This window comes from Dendropsophus ebraccatus, chromosome 10, assembly GCF_027789765.1.
Source record: "Dendropsophus ebraccatus isolate aDenEbr1 chromosome 10, aDenEbr1.pat, whole genome shotgun sequence".
Taxonomy (NCBI): Eukaryota; Metazoa; Chordata; class Amphibia; order Anura; family Hylidae; genus Dendropsophus; species Dendropsophus ebraccatus.
In genome coordinates this window covers 78,974,872-78,993,674 of record NC_091463.1, presented here as the reverse complement: position 1 = coordinate 78,993,674, position 18,803 = coordinate 78,974,872, and the positions used below count along the sequence as shown (strand labels likewise).

Sequence of the window (18,803 nt, the reverse complement as noted above, 5' to 3'; positions counted from 1 at the left end):
ATGGACAACCAAAGATATGGCTTTGGCTGCCCATGTATGATGGGAATTGTAGTTTTGCAACAGCTGTAGGGCCAAGGTTAGCCATCACTGCTCTAATCAATACAGAGCATATGACTAGTCAGTCCTGTGTATAAACATCATAAAGAACTATCAGCCGGTCTGGTTACATATTGACCAAGCTTTAAGTGCCTGGAGTTACAGGACTATAACACTCCCTGTTCTGCTATGTCAGGTTTAGTGTTTTTTATGGGGCAACGTATGACTGACTGCTTAGTCTGGTGTAACAGGTAAGGTCTATTCAAGTAAATAAAGCTGAGTTGCAGTACGTTTAGGCAGGGCCGCAATACCAGACACAGCCCATGGACAGAAGGGGCGCTGTTTCTTTGTGAAAAGGCAGAATTTTAGTTATTTTTGTCACAGAATGTGGGTTGCAGCAGGAAGTTTTTTGTTAGCTGCTAGTTGCATTGACAAGCCATGCAGCGTTTTATTTTCCAAAGGGAACATCCCATGTAATTGTACTGTCACACATGCTTTGATTTAAAGCTCTAACAGCGGAGAATAATTTTGAGACTAGTGGGCCTGTGTCTTGCATCTTGGTACAGTGCGCTGCAGAAATAATCATCTTTATGTAGCAGCAACGCATTCTGCGATTTTCCTTGAATGCTTTAAAGCAATGACTGACATGTCAAGAGTTTTTATCGGCTGAGGCATGAGTGTTTAGACTACGACCAGGCAGGAGAATGAGCAGAACTGGACGCCTCTTCTTGTTGTGTCTGCCCTATTACTCTAAATGATTATCGGCCTTAACTAATTGTTTAGTGTAATAGCACACTTTAAAGGGAAACGATCAGCCGACATGCATGATATCGGCTAATTGGGGTTTTTCAGCATGCTGAAAGATCACGATTATGTCAGCTACAGTCTGCTGCTTGTCGCTCCGTGTAATACGTCAATGGGCAACCCGAATAACGTACGGATCGTTTGGGCAGCTCTGAACTGACAAGTCAGCACTTGCTTCCCCCAGGAACATTGTGCTGTGTAATATGGCCTTTACATTGTGCAGCTGTCAAGTGACAGAGCCAGGTGAGAACGCACTAAGCTCAGACTTTTACCCCTAAACATTCAGACACCGAGCGATTACATATTTTTTATGTCTCTGACGTAATTTTTTTTTTTTTTACGTGTCTAGGATAAAACAATTGTGCATGTGCCCCCCACCAATCAACTATTGATAGCCTGTCCTGTGGATACATTTTTTTTTAATCCTCGAAAACCTCTTAAGGCCATGCTCACACACAGTATTTTGGTAAGTTTTCTGCAACCAAAAAACAGGAATGTATTGAAAACACAGGCTATGTTCACACACTGTTGAAATTTAGTGGATGGCCATTATTTAGTGGCAAATAATTGGCGTTATTTTTAAACATGGGCCACGGCCATTATTTGTCATAAAATGGCGGCCATCCACTCAATTTCAACATTGTATCAACAGAGCCTTTCTGTGTTTTCAAGCCACTCCTGGTTTTGTTGGCAATATGAGCACACTAAGGAAAACATGCTCATCCCCACCCGCTTCACTCTCCACCTGTGCCAAATAACGGACAGGTTCATTCTTTGGGCTGGGAGAAAAAAAAAACACCCATAGTTGCCAAGCTGCCAAGCACTCCTAATGAGGGCTTTAAACAGGGCCGTTACTACCATAGCCAGGCAATGACACGGAGTGCCAGCAGCCGGGGGCTCTGTGATCCACTGGCTCAGCAGTGTGCGCACCACCATCACTCCTGGCGCTCCACAGATCGCAGACAGCGGGCCCCTGTGTCATCCATGTTGTCAGCTACAACTGTATCACTTCCTGCTTAGCTGTGTATCTAAGCTCATCAACTGCGATAGCGTCTGCTGAGTCACTGTATCTCATCCTTTTATGTGATACTTTCTCCGCAACTGTGTACCTAATCCTATCCAGTATTATATTGTCTACCGTATTGCTGTATCTAATCCTATCATGTTATACTGTGTGCTGGTGACCTTATAGTGGGGTGTGTAATATACTGGTAACCTGATAGTGGGGTGTGTAAAATACTGGTAACCTGATAGTGGGGTGTGTAATATACTGGTAACCTGATAGAGGGGTGTGTAATATACTGGGGGCCTGATAGTGGGTGGTCTAATATACTGGAGACCTGATAGTGGGGTGTGTAATATACTGGGGACCTGATAGTGGGGTGTGTAATATACTGGGGACCTGATAGTCGGGTGTGTAACATACTGGTAACCTGATAGTGGGGTGTGTAATATACTGGTAACCTGATAGAGGGGTGTGTAATATACTGGGGACCTGATAGTGGGGCTTGAAATATACTGGGGAGCTGATAGTGGGGTGTGTATTAGGCAGGGACCTGATACTGGGGTGTATAATATACTGGGACCTGATAGCTGCGGGTGTGTAATATACTTGGGACCTGATAGTGGGTTGTGTAATATGCTGGGGACCTGATAGTGGGTTGTGTAATATGCTGGGGACCTGATAGTGGGTTGTGTAATATGCTGGGGACCTGATAGTGGGGGTATATTATACAGGGGACCTAATTCAGCGGTGTGTAATGCTCTCTTTGTATTCTTCTAACTGGAAAATTCTGAAAAAAGACAGGTGACAAGCCACAAACCACACAGGCTACACACAGACCACACCCACAATAAGCCACACCTCTTGTAGTCAACACTAAAGTGTCCCTGGAAAATATGTTCAAATGTTGGCAACTATGAACACTATGGGGGAGATTTATTAAACTGGTGTAAAGTAGAATTATCTTAGTTGCCCCTAGCAACCAATCAGATTCCACCTTTCATTTTTCAAAGGATCTGTGAGGAATAAAAAGTAGAATCTGATTGGTTGCTAGGGGCAACGGAGATAATTCTACTTTACACCAGTTTGATAAATCTCCCCCACTGTGTACTTGGAGTCAATAGGGAAATATAAAATATGAGACCTCTGTCTTATTCCAACTCCTTACTGGATTATCAGTTTTTCTGGATTATCGAACAAAATAATTTCACTGTATGTAAATATTTCTATAGTTAGTGTGGACATTCTCTATACAAGGGGTTCTTTGGAATTTGAAAAAGAAGATTCATCAACCCAGAAACAGTGATACTCTTGTCCTGGGACCATGTCACATTGACCATTGACTTTCATTCACACTACAGCCAGCAGAGCGGCCACACTCTATGTATGGCCGTTGTTTACGAACAACAGGCGTAGAAAATAGACATGTTCATTCTTTTGTACAGCCACAGTAAACAACGGCCCTAGTTGAAGCACAACAGCCTTTGTTCTGTTGAAATCAATAAATTCGGAAACCTATGGCCATTGTGTTCAATGACCGATACGGTGACCACTATATAGTGCAGCGAAGTCTACCATTGGAGAATAATGTGGAGGTTAGTTTTCATCCATACTGATTTCTACTTCCACACTGAAATGATTTTTCAATATTCTAATATTCCTACATTTCCCATAAAGCCTCAAGTTTTGCAGATAGAGAGGGTACAGTCTCATCACTGCAGGTGCTGCCTCTTACCCAGGTGAACTGATTAGATACATAAGTGGGTTGTTGACAATTCACACTATATTCAGTTTTGATGCTTATTCTGAGTCACAGAAATACGGTCTTGAGAAGATAATGATTTGACCTATAACCACAATTGAGGTGTTTAATAAAAATGTTTAGTCTTCAGCTTTTGTCCACACACTGATTTTCTCTGGAGGTCAGGTAGGTGATCACATGACCCTGGTACAGTAATGTAACACATGGCTGGAGCTGTGCTAGAATGAAACAGATGGCACTATTGGGCTAGTGTTGCCATATTCATGGAATTTGCGAAAAAAAGTTGTCCGAAGCACTGGTCTGACAAGTACTGAGAATGAAAACCTTTCTAACAGTTTCATTTCTCCTTTTACGATCCAGCCCTGAGGATCTGCCCAGGCCCCACCATCACAGACCTGAGCTACCGTCAGCACCGCAGAGTCTGTAGTTCTGCCGCAGGAATGCTGGCTGCTTGTAGAACCTGATACTAGGTGAAGAAGAGGTAAGAAGGCTCTGTTTAGGAGGACTGCATGCTGGTTAAGGATCTGAACGGCTAAGTAGGTGGTCATAGGATGGCACAAGTGGTAGACATATTATCAATATTCGCATTTGCCATAATTCTAGTACTTTTTGGTAAGTGGACAATTAGGAGTATTCTAATGCAGTTTTGTCTATTATAAAAGTTGTATGTGTTTTCAGTATACTTTCTGTATCAAAACCTCATTGTTTTCAAGATCTAATAGGAACCTTGATTGTAAAGGTCTTGTGACAATCTGGGGGTTACTCACTGGCTGGGATCGCCATCTCCTGGGCCTGAGACGGTTGGCACATCACAAATTGTAGTCCAGTCAGTGCTGTACGCTTTATACTGACCTCAGTCAGCTTTATTTATCCGTTCAAAAAACACAAGACATAGGCAACACTGCCAATAAAATAAAACCTAGGCCGTCTAGCCACTGACTAACACCACAGCTTCCCTAGCTGTCACTTATGAGCCTAATGCTCAATATCACCAGCTCCACTGGTCTTACCCAGACTTCTTGTCTGCAGCTCCCACAGGCCTAGTGCTGCCTGTTCTCTCCCACACGGGGAGTCTTCACCTGGGAGACCTCACCTGGGAAGGTCTGGAGTCTCTAATAGAGCTCCACCAGGTGGTTTCAGAGCCTCATTAGCTCTTGGACTGGAGTGGAGTATCTGGACCAGGAGCTCCACCTGAACTCCAATTCCCACTCCAGAGGCATAGAACTGCCTCTTACAGCCCCACCATGCCACATATCCTCCCCCCCTGACAAAGGCCATAGGACTTGTCACTTTATTAACACCCCCTCCTGGGTCAAAGGTCCTACATTGGGGTAAGATGTGACACCATTCATGCCTCATTTTCTTTTTCTGGGGACACACATCACACTTTTCATGAGGTTTTTGTTTTCCCCGCATTTTCCATAACACAGAACCACCGTACCCCACTTTCTCACTTTGCCGTTCATTTCTTTCATGACCACGTCCATAAGTGGAGACATGCATCGGACGGCTGTACTGAGAACCACTCTCAGCGTGCACACAGTCCTTGTTCTCATATGTAATTTGGGTTCCCTTATTGGTAACATCCAGGCTGTTACCCTCGGCAACAGGAAACCTCTCACTTCCAGCTACATTGGATGGGACTGTATGAGTGACACTCGGCTCAGACATTGACTGACAGTTCTCACTACCTCTCACTTCAGACAGGGCAACATACAGACCGCATTCACTTTCAGTCTCCAAAGTGAAAGTCTTCATACCAGCTCCTTCATGCACATCTTGGTACTGAGGACATGATTCCTCCAAAGTTACCTCTTCATTATTCACATCAGCCTCAGTAACTTCAAGACTCCCTGTAAGAGGTAATGTGTGAGCCAACACAAGCTCTTCAGCCGGACATTCTCTGGCCACCATCTCATCACCTGCTACTTGAGGCATGTTCACATTAGTCACAGGAACAGCTTCTGGGACCTGACAAAGAAGAGATTCTATAACAATAAGCGGTGGCTGTTCTACTACTGTGTGACCACCACTAACATCACTGGATGCTGCTACTGTGTGACCCTCACTAACATCACTGGATGCTACTGTGTGACCACCACTAACCTCACTGGATGCTACTGTGTGACCACCACTAACATCACTGGATGCTACTGTGTGACCACCACTAACCTCACTGGATGCTGCTACTGTGTGACCCTCACTAACCCTACTGGATGCACCACTCAGGTCTATCTGGCTCTGCATTGTAACACGGTCACCCACACCAGGCTTACTGTCATAGACACAGGGGGCGCTCTCAGACAAACCACGTGCATACGGCTTCCTACCAGGCCAAGCACATCTGGCTATCTCCATGCAACATTTCAGTCTACAACCATATTCACACTGGTCACTTTTTCCCCTTCTTTTATTTCGGAGATACCTATTGGGCACAGCACAGCTGTTGTAGGAACATAGTTTAGGTTTGAGAATACACAACACATTTTCACAATGTTTCCGCACCACATGCATTCTCACTGCATCACTTTGGGAAAAACGTGCCCCACAAACCCAGCATACATACCGCTTACTGCCACAGTCACTTCTCACATGCTGTTTGACTTTGTAGGTCACTCTCTTGGCATATGAACCCATGGGCTTGTGAGTCTGCTTACCCTCCTTGTTATCTTCAGCAGATATTTGGTTGCCACTAGCAACCACATTGGCTTCACTTGACTCAGTAAAGGCCACCAAACTCTCTGTATTGCTTTCAACCACAGCACATGCATCCCATGCAATACTCTGGTCCTTACACACCATGACCTCTAGGGGCAGCACTGCACCTTCATCACATGCAATCATCTGGTCATTATACACCATGACCTCTAGGGGAAGCACAGCACATTCATCACATGCAATCTTCTCGTCATTACACATCATGACCTTTAGGGGCACACTAGAGCGAATCCCCTCTGCTGCTTTTTCTGCTTTAGAGGTTAGTTCACACTCTGCATTCATTGGAACTAACGCTGTAGTACACCCATCATTTACCTGCTTAGGTTGTGGGACATAGTTATGGGTTAAATGCATGTTAGGCAGCAAATCTGACATGACCTTACTGCTATCATATAACTGCTGGGTGACATTTTCAATACACATTGCATGCAATACATTATCATTAATTTCATCTGACTTTTCAAGTCCATGTTCAGACTGTGCAATAATCTCATCAGACATCAGGATGGTCTTGTCAGCCAAAGGATTCTTCTCCTCACTTGGTAGCATTGCTGAACATTTGGACTTATTTTGGTCACAGTTCACACAGTAAGACAGTAAGGCTCCACCCACTGGTAACTCTGGGACTTTTGTATATGGTTCTCCTGGCTCCTCCCACTTAGGCAGTGGTACAGTACACTTTACTGGGGACTCTCCCTCCCACAACTGCCAGAAATAAGGAAAGTCTCTGCCAAGTATGAACTCCACCTGAAGCTCCGCACAGACCTCCAGCACATGATTTACTGTCCCATAACAAGTTTTAAAGTCAATTAGAATAGTCTTACCATACGGCTCTGGTCGACTCTTCACAAACAGTATAATATCCGGGTGGACCCTGGACACCTCCTGGCGACAATCCAGGTCAACCAGCAGTGGGATTCCACCCACCAGCATCTCACAGGTTTTTGGTTTAAATTTCAGCCACAAACTTCATGTGCCATTTTTCTGCCCACAGCAATCCTCCACCATATGTGACAATCTGGGGGTTACTCACTCGCTGGGATCGCCATCTCCTGGGCCTGAGACGGTTGGCACATCACAAATTGTAGTCCAGTCAGTGCTGTACGCTTTATACTGACCTCAGTCAGCTTTATTTATCCGTTCAAAAAACACAAGACATAGGCAACACTGCCAATAAAATAAAACCTAGGCCGTCTAGCCACTGACTAACACCACAGCTTCCCTAGCTGTCACTTATGAGCCTAATGCTCAATATCACCAGCTCCACTGGTCTTACCCAGACTTCTTGTCTGCAGCTCCCACAGGCCTAGCACTGCCTGTTCTCTCCCACACGGGGAGTCTTCACCTGGGAGACCTCACCTGGGCAGCTCTGGAGTCTCTAATAGATCCACCAGGTGGTTTCAGAGCCTCATTAGCTCTTGGACTGGAGTGGAGTATCTGGACCAGGAGCTCCACCTGAACTCCAATTCCCACTCCAGAGGCATAGAACTGCCTCTTACAGCCCCACCATGCCACAGTCTCCATACACCTTTAATAACTTACGGCCAGGTCACTCTCCAGTCCTGTCCCCCATCCTCCCAATACATAGGAACATTGGCATGGCGGAGCGCTCCTTTGTTCTCTGAGGGAAGGGATAAGCTTTTGCTAGAAGGTTATTGTTGCGGATTATTTCTCCCAGAACAAAGGGGTCGGCGATGTTTTTCCATCACACCCGACCCCTATCTTCACAGACATAATCTGCCAATGGTTGGTCAGGAGAGCCCCATATGCCTCAGTTACAAATCTCAAAACATAGGAATAGCCAGATATCCCTCCAGAGAAGGAAAGCCTGTTGCCACGGGGTGCCTCCCAGTGGGGAGATCCCACTCAGTTGTGAGTATTGGAACATAAATAGGGAAATACCAGGGTGGCCCCTTTCGTGTCAAAGTCCAACTCTGTGGCGAGTATTGCGACATAACTAGGGACCAAGGCTAGGCATCCATCCACAGACAGCTGTTTTGGGATATTTGCCCCTCGTCAGTGTGGAGCAGGATTCTGGCTACCAGGGGCAAGGAAAAATACACCTTACACCTTATACCCACAGACAAACCATCCTGATCATGTGTAGGACACAACTGTATTTTCTAAAACAAAATGCCCAGATAATCTTACAAAAATGGTGGATTCCTTGGCGCTAAAACTTCCGAACTCGGGCACAGTAACTCCACTTCAATCAAGAGGCCGGGATTCCCGGTATTATTATGTAGATGTATTCTTTATTGTAGGGCTACGAGTTAACCACCGTCTGTTTTTTTGTTGATTTATAGATTGTGATGCCAATGGGGATGTAAGGGAATGCATTGTTTTTGTAAGATTGTCTGTATTTTGGTCCCAATCCCACAGCCAGGGAAATCGGAAGGGACAAGGCAGCAGCTCTCCTTACACACCTATAAGCCCATATTAAAAGTCATGCCTAATGTGTACAAACCAAGCAGGTGAGTGTGCATTTGTGCGATCTACACATCCACATCTCAGGGTTAATATCCACCTGCAGGCTGCAGAACCACAGTTTTTTCTTTTTTTTTCATTTCATCTAAAACACAATGTGTAGGATGTGCTTTTATATATATATATATATATATATATATATATATATATATATATATATATATATATATATAGTATAACTTTAATTTATCTTTAACACTGACATCATGATTTCTGTGTACAAAAGGAGAAACTGTTTTGACCCCATTGACCTATAGTTATTGTTGACTACTCCCCTGTATGTTCCAATTGTCGGCCGACATAAGGGAGAATTCCCAGACTACTTGCAGGCATCTGTGAATAGGAGACAATGAGCTCCCCCTATGGTTCGGAGGGTGCACCGTACTACAATATTGTAACATTCATGGCAATAAAAATAGAGCAATGCACGTACAGGGGATGGTAAACAGGAGAAGCCACAGAGCTCACATGAAAACTGAAGCCTCTTTAAATGGCTGATGCATGGGGGGTGCCAAGTGTCGTACCCCCATACTCCTGAAAATAGGTTGGATGACCCCTTTAAACATCCATATGAAATATCTGTATACCATTTTTACAGAATAAAGTTGGCTTCTGTTACAGTGAAATATTTGTAATTTCTGTAGTTATGGAGATGTGGATGTATCTGGGTTTTTTTTTTCAGCCTCAATAATCCATTATTAATTAGACCAGAGGGCGCTCTCAGATTGTGCTGCACTACCCCATGTGACCTGAAGAGGGAGCTCTTTTTTTGGCATCAGTGACAACTTTGTGGATAATAACCCATTTTTATAGGGTATGTTTAGCATCTATTTGTATAACAATCCATATAATGTCCGTGCGGCTGACCAGGTAACGCCTGAGCTGCCCCTCCTCACCAATCCATATACACCACCTGCATCCACACAGGGAAGAATATCCCACCACACACCCGACCATGGATTTTGCCTCAAAACCATTAAGACTGAGCAACTTGTCATTTTTTAATGTGAAAATTCCCCTATAAGATTAATTAAAGAGGATTACAAAATAAAACATGGAGGAGGGGGGGCATTTAAGATGTGGCTCAGGCGCCATTTTGTGGTGCAGAGGGCCCAGATGTGAAATAATAATTTATTTTCATCTCATCCCGCTGCTCCCCTCGCACCAGACGGTGGGGAGAGGGTGCGATAAGGGTGCAGCCACATGAAGGGGGTCTCTGTGCGCGTCACATGTAACATTTTTCTAGCTGAAAAATGTTAGTGAAATGTACGCCAGCTCTGAGCACCAGAGCCCCTCCCTGCGCACGGGATTTATTTAGCGGCATCGCACCTCTACAAAAATCCTGCGAGCCTCTGTGCCGCCGGGACGATTTTAAGACCAGCACTGAAAATGCCGGTCCTAATAAATATCCCCTTTAGTTTCTTTCCTCCAACCACGCTTGTCCTCAGGTTGTGTGTGGTATTACAGCTTGGCTCCATTCACTACAATAGAACTGAGCTGCAATATCACAGACAAACTGAGGGCAAAGGTGACGCTGTTTCTGGAAGACAGCAGCCATGTTTTTCTGTTCCTGGATAACCGATTTAAAACTCTTTGCTTCACTATAGGGGCAGAAGAGCGCAGTAGTTCTGCTTTGTGTCTGTTCCCAAAGGGGTTGTGACAGGACAGAGCTGAGGTAAAAGTTAGGGTTCTATTACACGGAGCGATTTTTAACGACTAACGATTAACGATCGCAAACTAAATTGTTTATCGTTAACCTGAAATCGTTCACCATATTACACAGATCGATAATCGCTAGTTACAATCGTTACTATGATCGTTATTACAATTGTTACTATGATCGTTTATTCCTTCTGATCCAAGAAAAACAATGAAGAATGTGCAATTACGCTGCACGATTAGTGAAAAAACTCGGAACTTTAGCGAATGAACATGGAATCACAGCGAATGATTAACGATAATTTTAGGTTCAGATCTATATCAACGATCAACGACATATGAACAAATTTTCGATCGTTGCCTGCAATTACACAGAACGATTATTGTTTAAATTCGAACGATTTAACGATTTTTCGCACGATAATCGTCCCGTGTAATAGGGCCCTAAGTCTGAAGTTTCATCTCCTCCCTATATCCGTAACTAACTAGTTGTCGCTGACATGGGGAAGATTGATCAAGGAGCAGTTGCCCATAGCAACCAATCAGACTTCAGCTTTTATTGTTCAGAGGCCTTTTTCAAAATGAAAGCTGGAATCTGATTGGATCCGATATGTAGCATAGTTCTTCTTATCCAACGGGATCGCCAGAAATCAGCTGTAAATTGTGGAAATCAGAAACCATTTGGGCGATTTATCACACTGTCTTATAGTAAGATTCTCCTTGTTGCCCACTGCCTTCAGTTTTCACATTGCTCTGGTGAAATGAAAGCTGAGCTGTGATTGGTTGCTATGGACAACCAAGAGAACCTTACTATAAGACAGCTTGATGGATCTACTTGTAATCCCCCTACAGCGCCACCACAGGGGAGTTAAGGCATTACACAGTTCCTCTTAAAAATCAAAAGAGCTAGGGATAGACAGCAATTTTGGCTATGACAGGGGGTGTACAACGAAGGGTCTCCATGTTGCTTTGTGTAAATTAAGAGAAGTGACCAAAAAGTGGCCTCAACCACGACCCAGCAGTCACAAGGAACCAATCTCAGATTCCATATAATTGTCGTAACCATTTGTAGATCACAACGCAACCCTATTTACTGGCCTTAGGTGCAATGTAGTGCAGTCTACATAGTGCAATATGGTGTATATTGCGCAACCTCTGTTGTGGCCCCAGTAGTCTTGTAGCCTCAGCCTTAGGCTGGGTTCACACACAGTATATTTCAGTCAGTATTTGGTCAGTATTTTGCAACCTCAACCAGGAGTGGATTGAAAACACAGAAAGGCTCTGTCCACACACTGTTGAAATTGAGCAGATGGCCGCCATATAACGATAAATAACTGCCATTATTTCTTTTTTTTCTTTTTTTTTAACAATATTTTATTAAGTAGGCAAAAGCAAGACAACATTTCAAAAGGAGCATGTGAAAATAATTAGGATTACAGAGATTGCTCACAATAGTAGAACCTTAGTGATATTGTCTAAATACAATAAAATAATATCATGCCTACAATTTCTTACAGTATATTAGCAACAATGAAAATTGCAGAAAAGACGTAAAATATCTCCAGATAGTAGATGATGTTTCAGGTTTATAATAAATATGGGAGTGAATCGTAATAGTAAATTAACTGCCATTATTTCAATACAACAGCCGTGGTTTTAAAATAAAAGCAAATATTTACCATTAAAGGACAACTCAAGCGAAAAGCTTTTTCCCAGTAATTGAAACACATTACAAAGTTATATAACTGTAATATGCTTCAATCACCTATCTGCCCCCCTTCCCGATCTTTCCCCCCCTTAATCCCCCACCAGGAAGTGAAGTAAAAGCCAGCCTTAGGCTATGTTCCCACAGCGTATTGGACCGGCCGGTCTCTGAAAAGATCATCATGGCCGGTACTACAGTACTACAGTACCGGCCGAATGATCTTTCATGCCGCAGAGTTCTAATGCGGGTGCATCTGAGCGCGCCCGCATCAGAACTCCCCACTGCACACTATTGAGCGTGCGGCTGCATGTCAGTTTTCTACGGTGCCGTGAGAGCTCCCAGCCGGAGCGTATACTATGTGTATACGCTCCAGCCGGGATCCCATAGAAGATAAGGCAGCTTGTCTTTTCGTACAAAGTTGCAATCGGCAACAACAGCCGTACTTTTACGAAAAGGTACGCTGTGGGAACATAGCCTTATGCTGTATGGCTTATACTGGTGCTAATCTTCACTTGTTTTTTAAATTGAATGTATTCTGTGCTTTTAGTGATAATATCTGAATAACCCTAATGGGCCATTGGTGCCATAGTTTGGTGGCAAATTCGTTATAAGTAGATGAGGACAAATCTTGAGCACGCTTGGGTTCATCCAAGCCTGCGCATTTGGCATTTAACTTGGCCTGGAGAAGTCGGATGAAGCCCCAGGGCAGGGGTGTCAAACTCAAATACACAGTGGGCCAAATAAAAAAAATTGGGCAAAGTCGTGGGCCAACCTTGATAATCACTGAAAAGTGGTGTGTGTCTCCCAGCGCTGTGCGTTATGATAAATGACATGATAAATTGCTATGACATGATTAAACCCCAACCCATGTAATAGCCAACCCCCTAATATTGCCCCATGTAGTAGTCAACCCAACCAAAATTGCCCCACATATTAGCCAGCCCTCCAAATAGTGCCCAAATAGTAGCCAGCCCCCCAAGTGTCCCATATAGTAGTCAGCTCTCCCCAATAATCTCATATAGTAGCCAACCCTCCCCAAAGTCTCATATAGTAGCCAGCCCTCCCCAATAGTCTCATATAGAAGCCAGCCCTCTCCAATAGTCTCATATAATAGCCAGCCCTCCCCCTTAGTCTCTTATATAGTAGCCAGCCCTCCCCCATTGTCTCTTATATAGTAGCCAGCCCTCCCCAATAGTCTCATATAGTAGCCTGCCCTGCCCCATAGTCTCATATAGTAGCCAGCCCTCCCCCATAGTCTCATATAGTAGCCAGCCCTCCCCCATAGTCTCATATAGTAGCCAGCCCTCCCCCATAGTCTCATATAGCAGCCAGCTCTCCCCTGTAGTCTCCTATTGTAGCAAGCCCTCCCCTATAGTCTTTTAAATAGTAGCCAGCCCTCCTCTGTAGTCTCATATAGTAGCCAGCCCTCCGCTGTAGTCTCCAGGGGTAGGGTGGGTTTGGGGGGGGGCCGTATCCAGGGGTAGGGTGGGTTCGGGGGGGGGGGGGCGTATCCAGGGGTAGGGTGGGTTTGGGGGGGGGGGCCGTATCCAGGGGTAGAGTGGGTTCGGGGGGCGGCCCAGCACATGACGTGTGCTGCCAGTGTCAGGACACCGCTCACATACTCCTAGGCTGTAGGCTTAAAACAGCCTGTGGCCTACAAGATTATAATATTGGTGGTCCGAGTGGATGTCCGGAACACCCATATTATAAGCTAATGTGATGATGGCGGGCCAGATGCCATTTGTCCCACAGGCCAGAGTTTGACATGACTGCCCTAGGGAGTCCTAGGCCATAGACTGTATCCATGTTTTCCTGGATTCCTTACTGCTGCATACAACTACTTCAGCCACCAGTAATCAAATGCCAAACGTTCAGGATTGACGTTCAGATATACTTAAAGGGAGCCTGTCACCGGGGACGCGGGCACAGAGCCCGCCCGACCACCCGGTGCAGCTCCCGGATACTTACTCTTTGCAATGAGTCCCGTTCCTGGAGCAGGTCCCGGGACGAAGATATGAGCGCCCGAAGCCGTGCGCGCGCTGTATGCAAATGAGCAGAGATGAGTCCGATGCCCATAGAGAATGACGGCTCCGTCATTCTCTATGAGCGTCGGACTTACCTCAGCGGCGCGCGCGCACGGCTTCGGGCGCTCATATCTTTGTCCCGGGACCGGCTCCAGGAACGGGACTCATCGCAAAGGGTAAGTATCCGGGAGCTGCACCGGGGGTCGGGCGGGCTCTGTGTCCGCGTCCCCGTTGACAGGTTCTCTTTAATAAGGATGAAAAAAGACAAAACTCCATTAAGTTCAACATACAAAAACCCTACTGTGTTGAAAGAGACAGTTTATTATATGTTCTTACTATTATGTTGTTTCTTCTTGTATTCCCAGGACTGTAGGTTTGCAGTTGAGCACATGGCGCTGTTCACACAACCTCGTTTCACTGCCCAAGCGTTCACTGGGCCGCCGATTCATAAGATCAAATGTTGGCAAATGCAGGATGCCGACAGGACAATGTACTTCCAGAGGGCAAAGACTTTCAATGTTAGAGTCATGCCACTCGGGCAGAGTCTGCATTAGATGGCGGCTTCTTTGGCAAACCTCCTGGTGGCTTGTAGTTATATCTTCCTTCTTCTGGCCGATATCTTTATGGTCTTTTATGGAATTGTGGCGTCTGTGCTTAATGTTGTTCTGTCAGTATGTAACATGATTTTTAAATTGCAAATGTCATTAATAAAAACTTTGCACGAGTTAGAGATCAGTAAAACGTGCCAGGAGAGGACCAAAGATAAAGGCCCTATTTCACAGAACGATTATCGGCCTTATTCGTCCGATATCGGCCGTTACGGCCGATAATCGTCCTGTGCAATGGAAGGCAACAATCCGCTGACATGAATGATGTCGGTTGATCGCTGCTGTTGTTTGTCTTTCAACATGTTGAAAGACAAACGACTGTCATAGCAGCGATCTGCTGCCGTCGCCCTGCGGAATAGGAGCAGCGGCAGCAGACCGCCACTATTCCTTATGGGCTGCCCGGACGATCTAGTGATCACCCGGGCAGCCCGCCCGCAGCTCCCCGCGGCCCCTTTCGCACTCACCCGCTCGCTGCCTCCACGTGTAATATTGGTGACAGCAAGCTGGGAACGAGGAGCAAAGGAGCGCTGATAGCACTTGTTTACTCCTCACAGTCGGCCCGTGGAATAGGGGCTTAAGTAAAACAAGCCAGTAGAAAACCAAAATCAGTAAAACAAGCCAGGAGAAGACTTAAAGTGACACTGTCACCCCCTTTTTGCATTGTGACATCTCTACACAGGTGTAATGGGTAAATTTAGCGGTTTTCATACTTTATTTTATATTATACGTCATGGTGCTTGTTCAAGTGAAAAGTGATTTTTTATCAACTGCAGATTGTGCTAAGTGGCCTCGGCATTAGCGCCATTTAGCCTCGCCCACAATGGCATCGTTGGCCCCGCCCCCTCGACGGCCATTGGAACAGGCTGGCCTAAAGGTCTAGGCCCGACCCCCTCTAGGTCAGCCCACAAATGGCCAGCGAGGGGGCGGGGCCAACGGTGCCGTTGTGGGCGGGGCTAAGTGGCGGTCATCCCGCGAGGCCCCGCCCACTTAACTCAATCTGCAGTTGATAAAAGGTCACTTTTTACTTGAACAAGCACCATGACGTATGATATAAAATACGGTATGAAAACCGCAAAATTTACCCTTTACACCTGTGTAGAGATGTCAGAATGCAAATAGGGGGGACAGTGTCACTTTAAGGCTGTATTACACAACCCGATCAGTAATTGTTACCTTTATTACTAATAATTATCAGCCAAATGGAGGGATCCATGTCGGGGACCTCTGAACCCCACGTGTTCTATCTCAGGCACAAGATGAAGAGAAACCCTTGAGAAAGTCTTGTGTCTGAGACGGAATGGGTGGGGTTCAGAGGTCCCCGACATGGGTGATATTTACTTTTGTTACCGCTATTATTTGTATGATTTGATGCACCTGGTTGTCACTTTTCTGTTTTGTTGCCATCGTTTTTCCATTGTAGGTTCTATTGTATTTTTGGGATACTGATTCTATATCACATCTTATGTATCATTACAATCAGTGCTATTATGTTGGTGGGTCTTTGATACCGTACTTATCATATACGGTTCCTTGTATGTTGTGTGTTTTTTAAATGATTTTATCTTGTGTGTCTTGTCACTTTTAGTCCTTTTTTGTACCAATAATATTGATTTTTTTTTTTCACTTTATGAAGAAGTTTGTTTAGTTTTGCATGAAGTTCCACCCATTTTCTATATGGCTTACTTTTCTTTGTGTTCTCATTGTGCAGCATATGAGATCAAGGGGTTTTTAGGCAAGGAGATTCAGCAGAGTTGGTGGATCAGGCAGGTGATTTATGTACATTATATCAGACTGTATCAGCGTAACAGTTAAAGGACAACTCCGGCCATTTTTTAATATGTTATTACATGAACAAAGTTAGACAAATTCCTAATGTCCACTAATTATGGGAAATGCACATATACTGTTATTTCCCTCAATTTAATAGATCAGGGAAACTTCAATTTCTCCCAAAAAAATAATGCGGTCACGACCCAGTCTGTACCTTAAGGGTCCAGAAGGGGGAGCAGTATATGTAGAAATTACATGTAAAAAATAATGTTATGATTTTTGAACAGTTGTATTACTATTTTAAGATCGCTTTTGTACATCCAGGTCTGTGTAATTAAAACCTATTCTATGGACATGTATCCTTATGTCTATCTGAAGTCAAATTCTTTTTTTATATGATTTTTGTGAAATGAATCAGAAACCTATTTTCATCTGTGTAATAAATGAACTGTACTGGTTAATAGTTATTTGACTATCTTTGTGAGGTCTTTTGTGCCTTCCTCCTGCGCCTTTTGATGTAAACTGTCTGCTCTGTTGTCTTCATTAGCCCAATTTCCCATCTGATGTACAGCCTGTACCAGACTTCCTGTTCCTGTTTACACTGTAGCTGGGATTTCAGCCAACTCTGTATCCCTCCAGATATTTGGGAGGGGTTATAGTCAAGAAGGTATAGCGGAGGGAGATGGCTAACTTCCTAGCTAGATTGTATACCAGACAGGAAGTTAGGCTGATGAAGACAACAGTGCACTGTGCATTACAGTCAAATAGTATTACAAATATACTTTTATTTATTAAGAACTGGAAATAAAAGTTAATTTCAGACATGAAAAATCTTGTCTTAATTTTCTCTAAAATTCCACTCATACAACACCTATCAGACCCCACTGACTAAAGGAATTTTACAGAATTTAATCAGAAGGTAGAGCAGCCGACATGTCCTATTCAAGGGGTTTGCCCAGTTCCCAAATTCCATTTTCATGCATCATGTTAGGTAGTTGTGGGTGAAGGGGTGATCCTTATCTATTGGCTAAAGTGAAAAAGTTTAGAAAGAGTGTGTCTTACTTTGGCCGTTCTGTCCAGTCCAGCATCACAAAGAGAACACAAATGTTTTCAATGAGAACTGTAATTTTTGGAAGAAACCTCTTCAATCCCCGGTAAAGTCTCCAGTAATTAACGTAGTGCTATTTTTATATATATATATATATATATATATATATATATATATATATATATACATATATATATATATATATATATATATATATATATTATAGTTCCCAGGAGTGCACTCTCAGACCTTGTGCAGGAGTGCCAGCAACAAAGATTGAATCCACGTCTTCCCACTTCTTTGGATATATATATATATATATATATATATATATAATCAATAATAATTTTATATTTAGCCTAACAATGAGCCTCTAATATATAGAGGCAGTCATTATAGGATCCACCATTCACAGCTCCAGTCCTATCCCTACCTGCACACTGACCTATACACAGGTTTGTGCAAATCTACACCCTCTGAGAATAGTCTTACCTAAAAGTTTTCCATAACAGACATACAAGCAGAGGAGTAAATATACACAAAGTTTAGACTTAAGGCCCTATTACACCTTTACGGCCAATAATCCTTTCGTGCATTAGAAGACAACGATGCGCACGACGTCGGCTTATTGTTGTCTTTCAACAGGCTGAAACGGCAACGATCAGACTGACAACGATCTGCTGCCGTTGCTCCGGGTAATAGGAGCGGCAGCAGCAGACCGCCACTGTCTCCTGCCCCTGTGGCCCCCCCGGCTCTTACCCGATCCTCCTTGCTCGCCAGTGGGCGGGGGAACAAGGAGCAAGCAAGCGCTGACCTGACAGGTCGATGCTCACTTGCTCTCCACATCGCCCTGTGTAGTGGGAGTTTAATTTGGAGGCGAGTCCTCATAGCTAGTTACCGAAGACTACCAGGATGACATGTACCTAGGACTGACTACTGTACTGTTCTTCCTAAGACATCCGGCGTATGGACCTTTGCTTGACCTGATGGACTTTTTTCTTTCGTCTTTAGTCTGTGCCTTTGTAGATCTTCAGTTGGGCCACCTACTACTGCTGGAAGCCAGTCATCAGTCTTCCTTCAAGTCTGTTCAAGGAATTTACCACCCCAGGAACTACTCATCAGACCACGAGTTAAAGGGGTTTTCTGCGAGATGGGCATGTTGCTAATCAGACAATAATA

At 44.3% G+C, this 18,803-nt stretch overlaps 1 long non-coding RNA gene across 1 annotated transcript; it reads left to right on the top strand.

Annotated features, from left to right (window-relative positions):
- The first annotated feature begins 232 nt into the window (after positions 1 to 232).
- On the top strand, positions 233 to 14,689 carry LOC138766165 (uncharacterized). The gene is made up of 4 exons (XR_011358687.1): positions 233 to 287; positions 3,966 to 4,086; positions 9,493 to 9,624; positions 14,564 to 14,689. It is a non-coding gene; the product is annotated as an uncharacterized lncRNA (long non-coding RNA).
- Positions 14,690 to 18,803: the final 4,114 nt, after the last annotated feature.